General features: G+C 46.8%; 1 protein-coding gene across 1 annotated transcript in view; it reads left to right on the top strand.

Annotated features, from left to right (window-relative positions):
* Positions 1–7,550: 7,550 nt before the first annotated feature.
* Positions 7,551–13,458, top strand: part of PEG3 (paternally expressed 3) — a 32,520-nt gene continuing 26,612 nt past the window's right edge. Inside the window, exons 1-2 of the mRNA XM_080827769.1 lie at positions 7,551–7,710; positions 12,406–12,492. The gene's annotated coding sequence lies outside the window, so the exon portion shown is untranslated. The remainder of the gene's footprint in view (positions 7,711–12,405; positions 12,493–13,458) is intronic.

Here is a 13,458-nt window from a genome sequence, read left to right as displayed (position 1 = left end):
TTTGAGAGAGAAGGAGAGAGAGTTCGAGAGGGGGGAGGGTCCGAGGGAGAAGCAGACTCCCTGCTGAGCAGGGAGCCCCGATGTGGGACTCAATGTGGGGCTCAATCCTGGGACACCGGATCATGACCTGAGCTGAAGGCAGTCATTTAACCAGTTGAGCCACCCGGGTGCCCCTGACCTTAAGATTCTTAAAAGATGAAAGATAGTATTCATAACATGTTCATCCATTTGAGAACGGTGGTCATGAAAGAGTACTAATTAAAAATCATAGACATAAAAAAAATATAACCATTGTGAAACACATAAAGTGAAAGACTATACTGGATGCAGTTAAAAAGAGGAATTACAGGGGCACCTGGCTGGCCTAGTCTGTACAGCATGCAACTCTTGATCTTGGGGTCGTGAGTTCAAGTCCCACGTTGAGTATAAAGTTGACTTAATAAAAAAGAAGTGTGTGTGTGTGTGTGTGTGTGTGTGTGTGTGTGTGTGTGTTTAAAAAAAAAGGAATTAGCAACCCAGAAAAGAATATGAAAAATAGAGAAATTAAGATAAATGGAGGATAGATGAAGAAAGTCCAGTATACTCCAGTACAGAAGAAAATAGAATTGGAATGGCAGAAAAGCTATTTTGGCCAAGACATACTGGCATGAATTTGAATTTCTCCGAAAGGGAAGAAATACCTTCATCAAGCACACAAGTTCTGAGCAGGATAAACAAAAATAAATCCCACCACCTATTCTAAAAGCTCCAGGGGGTCATTTAGATTGATATCAGACCTTCTCCTCAGCAGTGTCTGAAGACAGTGGAATATTATCTTCAAAATAAGGAGAGAAGATAAAGGTCACCTTAGAATTCCATACCTAGATAAACTGTCATTTAGAAATGTCTCCTAAAGCCATTTTTAGAAATACAAATAGAAAGACTGTCTTACACACTAACTAAAATTTTATTTAAGGATTTATTTCAATAAAAAAAGATGAATCTAGAGAGGAGTGAAATTTAAGCAAAAATGAATGAATAAATTATTAAAATATCAATAAATATAAAATTAATCATTGAATATAAAAAACTTTTGGTTTATTTAAAAAGTGTAGCTAAATTTCTTGACAATAACTAGAAAGGGGGAATAGGAAATTCAAAGATTGCTAAGGTATTCCAGGATATCTTTTATTATTTATACTGTTAAATATATACTTGTATACAAATTAGGAATTTTTTTAAATTTTTTATTTCTTTTCAGCGTAACAGTATTCATTGTTTTTGCACCACACCCAGTGCTCCATGCAAACAAATTAGGAATTTAAGGTGGACAATAAAGTAACTGAAATATAATTGAGAGATTCCATATTAGCAGAGGGGAAAAAAAGGGGGTAAAGAAAATTTGATCTACTCAGTAGAAAGTAAGAAAGGAAAAAATAAGCAAAGGAAAAAGCACAATCATCAAGCAAATATATCAGAAATTAAAAATGCAAACAAATTAACTCCTCTGTGAAGAGTAAACTCGCAGAGTAATTTCTTTGATATCCAGCTTAACAGAGGAAATCATGGATTTGTTTCTACCTAAAAATATGGCCTTGAAACATAAAGCAAAAGATAAAGAATTAACCAGGAGCAGTGGATTAAAACCTTAGGCATAATGGGCGGTTTCATGATGATTACTTAGGACTGATATATTAAGCAGAGAGAAAATTAGTAAGAATTCTGAAAATGTGAACACATAGTTAATAAGCTTGATTCTATGAACACAAAGAGAAATTGGTAGCTAGTATTTACAGAATATTCATTCTTTTCTAATGCATTGAACAATTAATAATTGATTATATCAAAATCAAAAAGGAAGTTTTAACAAAAACATCAAATAACATATAAGCGATGTCATTTTGCTATAATGTAGTTAAATTAGGAATCTGTAATTAAAGACTTTCGCAGAAATTAGAAACCTAAAGGCATTCTTAAATGTCATGAAGAGGAAGTGTGATGGAAACAATATAACATGGTACTGAACAGCAGTGAAATACAGGCAAAGCCAGTCAAGTGGTACTTGGAGGGAAAGTTAACAGTTTTAAGTTATCTGTTAAAAGTTAATAGATTAAAAGATATGAGTTAAATATGCAACTCAAGATGCTAGGAAGAGAAACCCAAAAAAGTAGGAGCTAGGAAATAATAAAACGAACAGAAATTAAATGGAAAAAAGGAATATGGTTAAAAAAACCAAAAGTCATTTTAAAAACATAAAATTGGGGGCGCCTGGGTGGCTCAGTGGGTTAAAGCCTCTGCTTTCGGCTCAGGTCATGATCCCAGGGTCCTGGGATCGAGCCCCACATCGGGCTCTCTGCTCGGCAGGGAGCCTGCTTCCCCCTCTCTCTCTGCCTGCCTCTCTGCCTACTTGTGATCTCTCTCTGTCAAATAAATAAATAAAATCTTTAAAAAATAATAATAAAAATAAAAACATAAAATTGTCAAATCTTTAATAAAACTGATAAAGAACATCAGAGTAGATGAAATGGTATTAGTACTAGAAAAGGTGACATATTACCAATGCAGAAGAGATTATAAATCAAAGAGTATACTGTGAATAGTTCTGTGCTAATAAATTTAAGTGAAATGGACAGTTTTCTTGTAAAATATAAACAACCCGCAAAATGACTCAAGACAGCAGAAATAAAAGTCCCAAACTTACAAGGAAACAAAATCTAAAATATTCTATGAAAGAAGACGTCAGATCTACATAATTTTATGGTGAGTTATACTCATATAAGCTTTCAAAAGCTGAGAACCCTATTTTTTAATAGACTTTTGTGAAGAATATAAGCAGCAAGATAACAATCCAAGTCATTTTATAAGGCTGGCATAAACTTGATACTGACACCAGGCAAGGACAGTATAATTAAGAACTTAGATGCAAAAAACAAACATGAAATATAAGCCAGTAGTATCCAGCTGTATATGTATATAAATCAGACTCTCGTAGTCATGCTCAAGTAGGGTTTAGGAATGCAAACATGTTTCAACATCAGAAAATTAGCCTTCATTCTCCACATCAATGGATTATATAAAATAATAAAGTATAATCTTCCCCCAAAATATAGAAAAGTCGTTGTATGAAATTAAACTTATTCATGGTAAAGTTTTTAGAAAATTAGAGCTTAAAGGAATTTCCTTAAACCGCAATAAATAGGCTCTACAAAAAAGCTTGTGAACATTTTTACTTGATGGTGAAAGGTAAGACATATCCCCACCTCAGAGATCCTAACCAATGCGTTATGATAATGGAATGAGTTATGATTGTCAAGAGAAAAAAATTGTCATTAATAAAGATAGTGACATTACCAAAAACCAGGAAAATCTGTAGACAAACGAACAAGTGTTAGAGCTAACAGGACTGGTAAACAAATTCACTGCCTACGAAATCAAAAAAGCAATAGCAGATAATTCTTCTCAAAAGCTCATAATCTAATGCAAGTCACGAGAAAATATTAGATAAACTCATTGAGAGACATTCTATAAAATCTTACTAATACCTCAGAACTGCCAAAGTCATGTAAAACAGGGAAGTATCGAGAGGCCGTCACAGCCCAAAGTTGCCTAAGGAGAAGTAACAATGTGTCCTGGATAGGATTCTGGAGCAAAAGGAAGACATTTACAGAAAAACCAGTAAGATAAAAATAAAGTCTGTAGTTTAATAATTCTGTACTAATGTTAATTTTTTCATTTTCACAACATTCCAAGGTTAGGTAAGATGTTAACATCAGGGGAAACTGGGTGAGGAATCTTTATCTTTGCAATTTTCCTGTAAACCTGAAGTTACTTAAAAAAAAAAGCTGTACCACATTGTAACCCCAAAATAACTGATTAGCTAAGTAATAGGGAAAAAGACCTAAAATCAAATTGAAATTCCAATAGGATATATTTTCTTCAGGTGTTTTTTTAAAAAAGTAATATTTGTACCCAACATGGGGCTTGAACTCACAACCTTGAATCATCAAGAATTGCGTGCTCCACTGCCTGAGCCAGCCAGGCACCCTCGTGGTAGTGTGTTTCATCAAACTTGACAAGCTAATTCCAAAACTCATTTGAAGATGCAGGGCGAAGAACAGTCAAAGATGCTTTCGGAAAGCAAGGTAGGGCACATGCCCTTTCAGGTATCAAGATACTGAAAGCTATAACAATTACTATGATGTGTTAACACACAGAAATAGATAAATGGGCCAGTGGGACAGATGAGAGAATTTAGGAACAGGCCTACCCATCTACAGAAACATGTCAGGAGAAAAATCAGATCCCAATCACAAAACATACAGAAAATTAAACATAAAAACTTCAGACTATTAGAATAGCTTTATGACTTCAGCGTGGGGAGGGATTTCTTAAGGTACAAAAAGCAGAAATATGAAGGAAGAGATTGTTAAATTTTACAGCATCAGTATTTAACACCCATAGGAAAGGATATTGATGGCTTTTCTTTAAACTTGTTTATGGTACATATTTTAGACTTATATTTAAGTGCAACTGGGGTAGGAAATGGAAGGTAATTCAAATTCATGATTTGCCTTTAAAGATCACCCTGGATGTTATGTAGAGAATGTTGAGAGGGAAGGGTTTGGACTAGAAGCAGTTTTTCCAAGTGAGTAGGCTAATGACCAGGGGAATTCATGGTGATTAGGGTTGTCAGAAAGGGGGAAAACATTGGACAGATTTGGGATGGCTTGGATGTAGGGTCAGCAGGACACGCTGATGAATTAGATGGTGATATTAAGGAAAAGAAGACTCAAGATCAATTGTGAGTTTTTGGCTACCACAACTGGTGCTGTTTATAGAAGTATATAGAAATATAGAATGAGGAAAAGAAAAATAAAATATTTGTTTTAAATGCTTTCAGTTCCTGTTAGATATCGAGGGGGAGCAGTCAGCTGTTCAGCCTACAGATAAAGGAGATTGAGCTTCCGTGGAAAGTTCTGTGGCAGAGGATATAAACGTGGGAGCTGCTGGCATCTCGGTGATACTTAAACCATGCCACTAGCTGAAACTGCTGCCTCGGGAGCAGATGTTGATGGAGAAGTCTAGCGACTGAGTTCTGAGCTTTTATAAGTTGAACAGAGCAGAAGCCAGCTAAGATGATGGAGAAGAGGCCACTGAAAATCATAGTGGTGTAGGGTCACCAAAAATAAGATAGTGTGTGTTCTTGTTTGTTATTGTTTCTTCTAATGAGGATGTTGAATATCACTGAAAGATCCAGTGAAATTAAATCAAGTGTCCTAGCTGCATAGGGAATTGCTCAGCAATTTCTTTGGCTAGAAGGTATGGCATAGGAGAGGGAAAGAATGTGCAGTAAGGCCTTTGAGTTAGAAGACCACTCCATCAAGAGAGGTTTTTGCGGACCGTGGGAGGAAGGAGTGCTGAGGAAAGGGGTAGTAGCTAAAGGAGCTCAGAGGGGATGTGGTATCTGAAGGGAATGAATGATCCCTTCAGATACCTCTGCATCCCAGGATGCGGAGAGACACTTGTATTGCAGATAGAGGACTTTGAGGAGAGAGAGGATGGAGTCCACAGAATGTGTTAGAATCACCTCCAAAACCTTAACCAGACATTAGTGTCACCGGGAGCTCCAAAACAGCTACAGTGCTTAACAGTTCCCCAGGTGATGCTAATGGGTAGCCAGATGTGAAAACCTCTGACCTAAGGGTAGTACCCCATTCAGTGGTGCCTCTAGAATTTCTGCAGAGGCTGCTGGGGAATAAGTTTCAAAGGTGCATAGCAAGCACAATGTTTTCATTCAGTTTTTATGTTTACTGTGGCGTGGCTGGCCGAGAAGAGACTGGTGAAGACTTGGGGAGTTTAAAACATCCTCCATCCCACGCCAGTAACTTCTTAATGTAACAAGCAACCACTCATTTCTATTTATACTTACTAAGTATAAATAGAAAATTTAATTTGGGACATCATATTCTATGTGCTTTTAGGTAACCTGCATTTTATAATTAACTCATGAATTTTTTCCTTTAGAATTAAAATCCTACATTTTTATTGACCACATAAAATTGCCATGTATGGATTTACCAGAATACCATTTAATTCTCCTGCGGAGTACACTTTCTAATAAAAGATGATGCTCTATGAATATGCTTGCGTATAGTCTTTCATACATCATTGCTTATCTTCTTTGTCTTAGTCTTTTGAAGGTAGAATAGTTGAATCAACAAGTTTCACATAATTCATTGATTTTATTGCTAGAAAAGAAATTGGTATTTCTACCAAGGATATTCAAACGGTATGGGTTGGAGAAGGGAAGAAAAATCCTTCCTTCATCCTCCTCCCCTGCCCCCTCCATTCCTTTTCCCTCCAGGTAACCAGTTAACGAGTTCTTGTATTGTTTTGTGCAAGTTTTATCTGCAGATGTGTTTATCCGTAACAAACAAACAAATGAAAACACTTACCAGCTCATTCCTACAAACTTGAGCAACTTATGTGTTTACCTAACTCTGGGAGTCCTTGGTCCTTCCTAGCCCCAGACAGCTGCCCCTCACTGTTGTCCCGAGCTCCCGGTCCCCTCCCTGGTGTCATCTGCGGGTCGGTGGTCTGCCACCCAGTGCGGCGGGGCTCTGCGGAGCGGCTTGCAGGGTGTGTGCGGGGCGCTGCAGGGTGTGTGCGGGGCGCTGAGTCTTCGGGAGTCTGTTCAGGGATCTGTGCGGGCGCTGTGGGGTCTGTATGGGGATCGGTGCGGGTCTGCCGGGTGGTGGTGAGGTCTGCCAGGGTTTGTGCCCGGTACCGGCGGGGTCTGCGAGGGTCTCTGCAGGGATCTGTGCGGGACACTGGCAGGGTCTGCGGGGGTCTGTGCAGGTCTGTGCGGGGCGCCGGCGGGGATGCGTGCGGGGATCTGTGCGTTCGGTGCCGGCGCCGGCGGGGATGCGTGCGGGGATCCGCGCGCCGCGCTCGTCCGCGGCGTCCACCTCGCCGGGCTTTGGGGCAGCGCGGGGTTTTCTGCCGCGGGTCTGTCAGCCATTGGTGTCTCCGCGTGAGGTACCGGCGTCTCCGCGGCCGCCCAGCTTTCTGGCGCGGCTGGTCTTTCCCGCACTGGTTCCGAGAGCGGCTCGTTTACCGAGGGAGCCGGCCCGCGTCTTTCCCGTGTCCCGGCGGACGAGTGTCGTCTCCCACCGTCTCGCTGGTCTTTGCACTTCTACACACTCGGGTTTGCCCGCCGGATTTTCACTTTTTGGAAATGTATGTAATTTTTCTAAGTTGGTTTTGTGTTTGGGCGTCATTAGTTGGCCCTTCTCGGTGTCACCCCCTTTCTTTGTGTGGGGGTCACACACACCCGCCCACCGCCCCCTCCCCCCTTAGCAGACCCCTCTCAGGGGCCCCTAGTATCAGCTCAGTTGACGTCAACCTCCAGCCTTCGCGCCAAGCCGTAGGCACGGCAACCGCAGCCTGATTGGCAGGGCTCAGAGGCGTGGCGAGGGGGCCCGGGGTGGGAAACTCGGCCGCTGATTGGCCTGTGCTGGAGCCCCGCCTCTGCGGAGAGCCTGACAAGGAGTCGCGCGCAGAGGCTCCGTGCAGACGCCGGGAGCTGCGGGAGGACGAGGTCGGAGCTGAGGAACGGGCATGTCCACCCTGGGCTGGTGGCGCCGCCGGGCGCCAGGGGTCCTGTGGGCGTGCTAGACCGTGCACGGGGGCTGCGCCTTGGTCGGGCCCCAGGCCGTGTGGTGAGGGGAGGTGAGTCGGGCTGGCGCCCGCCCTGCACAACCACACCAGGACGGTGTCAGGATGCAGCGTGAGGCGGCACGGCCGTCACACGCCACAGTCCGGGGCCCTGGTCAGCCGGGGGGTGGGGCCGGCGGACGTCGCCTGGCAGGGTCCTCCCTCAGCGGGTCTCGGGCGTGGGTTGCCGCGCTTGCCGCAGGCGCCATCTTGTGTGGCCCACCGGGGTCCCAGGGACGGGTCATCCCTTTGAGGTGGCCGCGGAGCTGGGGGACTGCCGCGCCATCTTGCCTGTGGAAGTGGGGGACGGGGGCGGGTTGGCCGCGGAATCCTGTCCAGCGAGCCAGCCAGAGTGGGCGCCGGGGAAGTGATGGGCCGGCGGGTTTCAGGGCTCCCTCTCCGTCCGCAGCTGGGTCTGGGGGCTGCAGACCTCTACGTTCATCCCGGGGTGTCCCTGACAGGCTGGTTCGCTCGGGCTGTCCCTGCATCCCTGCTAGTCCTTGGGGGCGGGGCCTGTTTTGCCGCAGTGGCGGCGGGAGGAGCTACGGGCTGCAAGGGGTGGGGCCGAGGGCTTCGTGCCTGTGGGGTAGTTTCTCTGGCTGTGAGAGGCTGGGGGCCCTCCTCCCCTCCGGCCCTAGCGCCGCCTTCGGTGTGGGCGGTGACGTTGGCGGCACAGGCACTGTCCTGATTGGTTGGCTGCGGGTTGGGGCGGGGCCAGGGGCTGTCAAGACTGCGGCTCAGCGGGGTTACCGCTGTCTGCTGAGACCCGCCTACCTTGGCGCCATCTTTGGGGGGAGTGGCCGAAGTTTGCCGCGCAGGCGTGATGGTGGCTGGCTGCAGCAGGGGGCGGGGCCAGGGGTTGTGGTGGCTTTGGTGAACCTGTGTTCCACGCAGTGATTGAAGGCTGCAGGGTCTCGACTACTTCGCAGCTTCTTTGGTAGTCATGGGTCCGGCTGCAGAGGCCGACTAGCGTGGGGTCTGGACTCTGACTTCTGAGAATGGGGGCCGTTTTATTGGCTCGCCCCATGTGTGTGGTCTGGAGAGTCAGCGTCTACTGAAGCCAGGCGTTGTGCCTGAAGTTTGCCGCGGCGTCCGCGGCCGTCATGAAACCATCAGTCCCGAGGGACAGGGCTACAGGCTGTTGGCATGCCCCCTCTTTCTTCTGGACCACCCTTTTCCTATTGTCTGGGGACAGTTGGCGCCCTGGGTGTGTCTGACCCCATCATTTGGCTAGGGGAAGTGCTGAGGGTGCGGGAGTGGCGGAGGTGTGTTGCGCAGGTCCTGTTGGTGGGCGCGGGGCGGGGCCTGGCCTGAGAAGCCCCGCTCGCTCTGGCACCATTTTTGTTGGTCGACAGGTGGCAGCCGAGACTTACTGCGCACGCGCATCCTGCAGGCCTGCAGAGCTGCAAGGGGAGGATCCAAGGGGAGGGGCTGCAGAGCTCGGCCCACTTTAGCGCTGTTTGGCCCACAGGTGGCAGCCGAGACTTATTGCGCAGGCGCCGTCCTGAGTGACAATGGGGCTGGCCGCGGGGTGGGGGGAGGGTGCGGTGGTTGGGGGGGTAGGTGGGCCTAAGAGGAGGGGCTGCAGAGTTCGGCCCAGTAGCACTCTTCGTTGGCGGACAGGTGGCAGCCGAGACTTATTGCGCAGGCGCCATCTTGAGTGACAGTGGGGTCGGCTGCGGCGGAGGTGGTGCGGGGGGTAGGTGGGCCCAAGAGAAGGAGCTGCAGAGTTCGGCCCACTAGCACTCTTCGTTGGCCGACAGGGGGCAGCCGAGACTTATTGCGCAGGTGCCATCTTGAGTGACAGTGGGTGGCCGTAGAGGGCGGGTCAAGGGGGTGGGGCTGCAGAACTCAGCCCATTCTGGTACTGTTTGTTGGCCGACAGGTGGCAGACGAGACTTATTGCGCAGGCGCCATCTTGAGTGACAGTGGGGCTGCCGCGGAGGGATGGGGTGGATCCAAGGGGAGGGGCTGAAGAACTCAGCCCACTCTAGTACTGTTGGCCAACAGGTGGCAGCCGAGACTTATTGCGCAGGCACCATCTTGAGTGACAGTGGGGCTGGCTGTGGAGGGGTGGGGTGAACCCAAGGGGAGGGGCTGCGGAGCTCGGCCTTCCGTAGTACTGCTTGTTGGCCAACAGGTGGCAGCCGAGACTTACTGCGCAGGCGCCATCTTGAGTGACAGTGGGGCGGGGGGTGGGGCCAAGTGGAGGGCCTGCGGAGCTCCGCCCACTGTAGCGGTGTGTTTTGGCTGCCACGTGGCAGCCAAGACTTACTGCGCGGGTACAATCTTAAGTGACGGTGGGACTGGCTGCTGCTGCTGGTGGGTGTGGTCCCCGGGAGCCCAAGGCGGGGCTGCGGAGCTCCACCCACTTGAGCACTGTTGATCAACAGGTGACAGCTAGAGCTTATTGCGCAGATGTTACCATCAATGATTTTATTTCTGAGAGCACACCCAAGGGCGGCCTTCATGTTTTGAGTGACTAACGGGAGACTGTAGACTCCTACCCATGTTGGCCTGGGATCGCCCCCCCTGAGGTTTATTGCACAGGCACCATCTTGAATGATGCCTCAGCTGCGAGGGAGGGTGGCCCTGAGGGAGGGGCTGGCTTGTCTTGAATGACAGACAGGGTCTGCAGACCCATTCCTACCCTAGTAGTATGTTTGTTGGCCGGTAGATGGCTGCCGAGGCTCACTGCGCAGGCGCCATTTTGAGTGCGTGGCAGAACTACAGGGGGCAGTTGTGAAGGAGGGGCTGTCTTGTCCTGATTGATGGGACTGCAGACTCCTGCTTGCCCTTGTGCCATGTTGGCCAGTAGGTGACTCCGAGGGTTACTGCGCAGGCACCATCAGGAATGGCCATGGAGTTGAAGGGCAGGCCTGCGGGTGGTGGTGCCATGTCTTGAGTGACTAAAGGCACCTGTGTAGCCCTGTTCACCTTTGCTGGCCAAAGGGAGTGTGAGGTTTGCTGTGCAGGCACCCGTTTGGCAGGCCCGGAGTGTTTGCCGCAGTGGCTATGCAGCATGGCGGGAGGCGCGTGTCCTTGGAAGGATACCAAAGCCAGCTCTCAGGGGAATGTGGGGGACAGGGCTCACCCATACAGCTCGGAGGGTCAGTCTGGAAAACTGGGGTTCAGATTTAGATCTTTTAATACGTTTGGGGAAGGGCAGGGTCTCAAGAAAACGGAGATGGCAGGCTGTGGATGTAAGGTTTGGGGTTTGGAGGCTCTGGGGGCAGTATGGAGGTTATGCAAAGAAAAAGGTCTAAAAGCCTATGAACTAGACAATTCAGAGCTACAGACCGTTACAAGAGGGGCATGGTGTGGGAGATTATGGAGTGGACGCTCTCTAGGCAAGTCCGGGCGTGGTTTTGGGCGGAGGCTGTGGGAGTGCTGGAGGGGCAGGGCTTTCTGCTTAGAGAGGTGAGGTGGGGCTGCGCCTGCGCAGAGCTCCTTGGGGCACTGTCACAGCGTCCTCTGGAGGACAGTGATGCTTCCAACACTGAATTAGCTTTCACTATGTTTCCTTAAATCTATTCTGGACTCCAGGGGGGGCTGCTTCTGGTCCTAGCTCCAACAAAGGAGCCTGTAAGTCCCTACTTTTTTCTTTTTTTTTTTTTTTAAGGTATTAGGGAAGGTAACACGTTGGATTCTTCCTTCCCAACGGTGGTGAGAGAAAATTAAAAATGTACATCCACTGGTGAACAATGTTTCAATATATAGCAGAGCTGTGATGGTGAAGATGCTTCCCCCAGGTGCTTCTAATTGACTGAATGCATGCTCTGAGGCACAGTGGGACTTGAAATAGGAAGTATTAATCCATTGGGAGCGTGTTGATAATCTCTAATTGTTACATAAGGTTAAGGAATGATGTTACTACTTAATAATAGTACTGAGGTCCACATATAAGTTAATTTTAAGTTAAGTTCATATTAAATTTAAAGTAGAGTTAAGTGTCTGGCCCTGCATCACTGGTTATTAAATGACAAAACTGGAATTTAATTCACTTTTCTAAAGGGTACATATTGTTGCTGCTCCATGTGGTCTTCATGGAAAATGTCAGTAGATGTTCTGTTTTCCAAAATGACATTATGATGATCTATAATAGTCTGCCATGAGGTCTGAGATTGAGTTCTCTGGGCATCTGCTTTTCTGTGAACTGGGAACTAGAAAATTAATAGTGTTGTGATAAGGAGTGACAAAGATAATAAAAGTAAGATGTTAAGCACTATATAGGGCATGTAACTAGTAAATCACTGTACTACTTTAGCTATTCTTTTCTCCGATTTTTGCTTCGATTTTTGCTCCGATTTTGGATGCAACATGCATCCTTTGCTTTTAGAGGGACAGCCAATGTCACATAGCTAATAACTTCCACTGAATTCTTGACTTGATTTCTTAATCCAAAGCACTGTGTCTTTACTATTTTACTATTTTGTTTGTTAGGGTTCTGAGATACTCAGAAATTGGCTTGCACACCCATTGACATAACCTCATTGGAAAAAGGTTGTGATTACCGTCCAAGGTACATCTGCCTCAGGGAGCAATGTCCATGGGCCCCTCCGTCCTGGAAGGGAGAGCTCTTCTTCCTGGTCTGGTTTGACCTCTGTCACTGGAGGAAGTGGAGATGCATCTGCTATGCAGTCCTTTTCAGCCTGAGTAATGTATATACAAAGTAAATTTGATATTTCGTGTTTTCTTTTCTTTCCCCAGCTTTGCCTTCTCGAGCTTCTACCCTTCTCAGAGACAGCTGGCAAGAGGAAGAGGGACTAGGTCCAAACACTAGGTGGCCAGGTCCAGGTGAGCTGAATTCTTCTCACAGTGCTACACTCATCCTTGGAACGAACACATTTTTCCTCATCCTGACACTTTCCTACTGCATAGGTGTTCCATATAGCCATGCAGGTGTCATTTGTGCTCTGAAAACTCACAGACTCTTCTGGTGAATTTGTGTGTTCACCAGAAATTCTTCTCGGCTTCACGTTACCATTTTCAGTTTCCTACTTCTTTTTGCAACACTCAGCTGCACCTTCAGGCCTACTCTTTCTCTCTTGTTGGGTGATTAAAGAAGCATGAGAGATTCATTGGTTCACCTATCAGACGTGGCCCCGAGTAGGAAAGGAGGTGTTTTCCTAGAGCTCCTAGTCTATTGGGTAATGAAAAATGTTGAAAAAACAATTGTATCTTTCATGTTTTGGGGACAGAACATTCATTATGAACAACAGTTAACCTGAAAAAGGCCACATAGGGCCTTCCTGAGAAAGTCATTGAGAGTCCTGAAGAAAGGAGGACAGTAGTATGCTTTAGGAAGAGTAGTCTTAAGCAGAGGGGACGAGGCATTCCTGAGGGATCCAGAGATAAAGACCAGAAGTCTAGGATACCTGGAGCAAAGGAAAGAATTGAGTGGCATTTGAGCAAAGAGGGGATTCCGAAGGTCAATAGGAACTGTATTGTGAAAGGCCTTGCAGTCAATGGTAAGTATATGGGCTTGATATGAAGCATAGTGGGAAACCATTGAGGTGTTTTAGCCATGAAAGTAACATGGGAATCAGATTTGTGTTTTAAACGTACCATCTGGTTGTCAGGTTTAGAAGGGGAGGGTGGAAACTGGTTACAGGGAGACCACCTCAGGTGGTGGCTTGGATTCAGATCAGAGCAGGGAGATAAGTGAAGTGGATGGATGTGAGAGAGGTACTACGAGACTCAGTAGGACCTGTGCTCTTCTTTCAAGGCTTGCTGACTGTTTCAGATAAGGTGCAACAAATC

The sequence above is a fragment of the Martes martes genome, assembly GCF_963455335.1.
Source record: "Martes martes genome assembly, chromosome: 17".
Taxonomy (NCBI): domain Eukaryota; kingdom Metazoa; phylum Chordata; class Mammalia; order Carnivora; family Mustelidae; genus Martes; species Martes martes.
The sequence above is the reverse complement of the archived record's forward strand: the minus strand, read 5'-3'. Positions and strand labels throughout refer to the sequence as shown.